Source organism: Condylura cristata, unplaced genomic scaffold, assembly GCF_000260355.1.
Source record: "Condylura cristata isolate star-nosed mole 26May11 unplaced genomic scaffold, ConCri1.0 scaffold00026, whole genome shotgun sequence".
Taxonomy (NCBI): Eukaryota; Metazoa; Chordata; class Mammalia; order Eulipotyphla; family Talpidae; genus Condylura; species Condylura cristata.
In genome coordinates this window covers 544863-548041 of record NW_004567127.1, presented here as the reverse complement: position 1 = coordinate 548041, position 3179 = coordinate 544863, and the positions used below count along the sequence as shown (strand labels likewise).

The 3179-nt window shown below is 70.7% G+C and overlaps 1 long non-coding RNA gene across 1 annotated transcript; it reads right to left on the bottom strand.

Annotated features, from left to right (window-relative positions):
* Nucleotides 1-435: 435 nt before the first annotated feature.
* Nucleotides 436-2762, bottom strand: LOC105854078. The gene is made up of 3 exons (XR_001145807.1): nt 2691-2762; nt 2045-2094; nt 436-738 (listed from the first exon to the last, which is right to left on the bottom strand). It is a non-coding gene; the product is annotated as an uncharacterized LOC105854078 (long non-coding RNA).
* Nucleotides 2763-3179: the final 417 nt, after the last annotated feature.

Below are 3179 nucleotides of genomic sequence, written 5' to 3'. Positions count from 1 at the left end.
CCCCACCCCGGGCCCTCTCTTTGCACCCTGCGAGCCTCTCCGCCTCCTCGGACCAGCTCAGCGTCCGGGGGCCCAAGCGTGGGCGCCGTGGCCAGCTGCGCTCAGGAGCCCCGCGCGTGGGTAAGTGGACACCGGGCGCTGGGGACGCGGCAGGCGCCCGTTTGCTGTCCCCACCCAGCGACTCCCCGTACCCCACGTCGGCTCCCCCCCCACAGAGACGGTCCAGGCAGAGGCTCTCCTCAGAAGCCGCGGGTTTGGGGCCTCCCCTGACGCCGGGTGCAGCAGGGGTGGCCCCACGTGGACAGTGTTCCACGGTCCCCGGGCGGAGCAGGCCGCCTGGCAGATGAGGGACGAGGCGCAGGTGGCCCACACGCCTCGCGCCACGCTCCTCACCACACACACACACACACACACGGGGTTGCCCGGAGTGAGGGCGGCGGGGGCCCCGGGCCCGCGGTACCAGGGGCGCCACCTCTCTGTGCCCCGTTGCTGGCCAGGCCCCGGCACCCACCTCCCACACAGGGGCTGCGCCGGTCGGAGCCAGAGCTCGGGCTGGGGGCACTCACCCTGCAGGTCGGAGGTCAGCAGAGGAAGGGGGTCCTGGGGGAAGGCGGCCTGGGCGTGCGGGAGGGAGAGCAGCAGCAGCAGCGGCAGCAGGGGCATGAAGCGGGGGGCACGGGGCATCCTGTGCGGGGCAGCTCAGGCCCCAGGCGGCGCCCCCTCACCCATAAGCTGGCCCTGAAAGCAGAGCGCCAAGTGGGGAGGGCCAGCTCCCCACCCCAGGCGGCGCCCCCGGCCTATCCCCAGAGGACCCCGCGCCGCCGTCTTGCAGCTGTCGCTGTCGCTCGGCCTTCCCGCTCCAACTGGTCCGGACCGGCTGGTGACGGCCGCGGTGACCCCAGGTGAGGCCAGGCGGCCGCTCCCTGCCCAGCCCACTCAGCCTGGCTCTCCCGCCTGGGTCCGGGACCGTAGGTGACACCTCCTGCCCCCCCACCCCGCGAGCCCCTGCTCAGCTATAATTAGACACTGAAGCCTTAAATTTATAAATAGCGGCTCGTGGCTCCAGGGGAAGAGGCAGGCCGGCCCCTCCTCCAGACCCCAGGGGCGCTGCAGCCCTCCGGCCGGAGGGCGCGCCTCGGGGGTCCTGCCCGAACTTGGGTTTCGGGGCCCTCGCCAGAGAGAAGCTGGGGTGAGGGGCTACCTCAGCAAAAACGGATCCGCTTCAAAGCCAGATCAGAGGCTAAATTTAGCTCAAACTGCAGCTGTCTGGACCACTGTGCCCCTCCCGGCGCTCCGTGCCGCCCCCCAGGCCCACCCTGGCTGCGCCCCAGCTGCCTCCAAATGGAAATAGAAGTGATGCAGAGACTGGCAGGCCGTTGCGGCCCAACGTCCAGGAGAAGCTGGACGTGACGGAGGGCGGGGAGCCGGGCCTCCTTCCCGCCACTGTCCCGACCACTGAGCCCGGGCCTCGGCGGACGTGTGTGCTGGCTTCCTGCCGCCCCGAAACTGAAGTGAGGGGCCAGACGGCTCCGGAAACCGGGTCGGGAAGCGTGAGCACCCCCTTGCCGAGAGCCGAGAGCTCTCCCTCACCAGTCCTTCCGCCATGTCCCCTCCAAGAAGGCCTAGCTCGTCGTCTCCCCAACAACTCCTCTTGAGCTGGGACCCAAGTACCCCACCCCCCCGCCCAGCGTCACTGGTGGGAAGGCTGACGTCAGACGGGGTCCCCGGAGAGCCAGAGGAGGGGGAAGGGGGAGCACCTAATGATGACCCCCTCCCCAGGGGCGCAGCCAGCCAGCTAACGACCCTCTGGTGTGGCAAGGCCAAGCCCCCCCCCCATGTTTCCGGGTGCTGATGCTCCAGAGGGAAGAGAAAGGGACACAGCTTGTCTCTCATCCTCCCCCTTCTGCCCCCCCCAAGTTGCCCAGGGCAACTGGTATCTTCACCCAGGAAACAACTTTGGTCGCTGGCAAGTGGGGAGCGGGCCAGACCCTCCTCCTGCCCCCCGCCAGGCTGCCTCCCCCACCAGGGGCTGGCCGCTCCTTACCTGGGGTGGTGGCTCCGGTGAGGGCTGGAGGGGGATGGGCGACCTCTGACCTGATGAAGGGACAGAAGGAGGAGAGACTGAGGGACGTCCCTGTCCCTTGCGGCTGCACAGGGCAGGTCTGGGGCCCGGCAGGGGAGACGCTGCCGGCAGGTGGGGGCGCGGGGGGCTGACACTGAACTTGGGGACAAAGGTGCTGGCGAGTCCAGCGGAGATACGAGGGCAGGGGCTGGGGCTGGCCGGCCAGGAACTGCTGGGGACAGGGTGACTGGGCGAGGGGGCATGCCGACCACTCCCAAGGTGAAGCCTCCAATCCAGCGCCTCCCAGCAGAAGCGCCCCGGCTGGGGACAATGGAGGCTGATTTGCATCTCATTTGCATGCTCTTCATTTCCAGGCAAAATGCTCTGATAGCTGCACCCCAGCCCCGCCCTCCCAGCAGGCCGGCGCCCTCCCACCCGCCGCCCCTCTTGGCCCGCCCGGTCCAGCCTCGGAAAACACTCGGTTGGCCTCAGCCTCGGCCCCAGACTTAACTCCGGCGCAGCCCCGGGAGGGCTTCCCATGGCAGTTCTGGGGAGCCGCGCCGGGCGGCCCCCGCCCACCCCTGGCCCAGCAAGGCTCACCCTGCGGGGACCAAGCCCCGCGCCTCACCCGTCCGGAGTGAACGGGAGGCCGGAGGGTCTCGCCCTCGCCGGTCCTCCCGGTCCTCGGGGCTGGGAAGAGGGGGCGGCCCTCCTCCGCTCCCCGCCCGGCAGCCACCTCTGGGGAGGGGCCGGGGTCGCAGCCAGCGTCCAGTGGGGGCTGGGGAGGGATGGAGAAGGGGAGACCAGCTGGGGACAATAGCAGGAAGCCCTCGGCCGGCCGACGACGCCCCAGCCCACCTTCCTCTGGGGCCCTGGGCGCAGGGGCCCGCCGACCTGGCCCTTCCCTTCTCCAGGCGGCCCCCACCGGCCCTCCCCCCAGGCCCCCAAGGAGGGCATCCAGGTGTCCCAGCCTTGCTGGAGGTGGGCCCGGGCCAGAGGCGCGACGTGTCTCCCCCTCACTGGATCGGGGCTCCGAGAGGGGCGGGTAGCAGAGTCTGGGCCGGGACCGGGTCCCAGAGCCACGTTAGCGGGAGGAGGGGCTGGAGGGGCCTGCAGG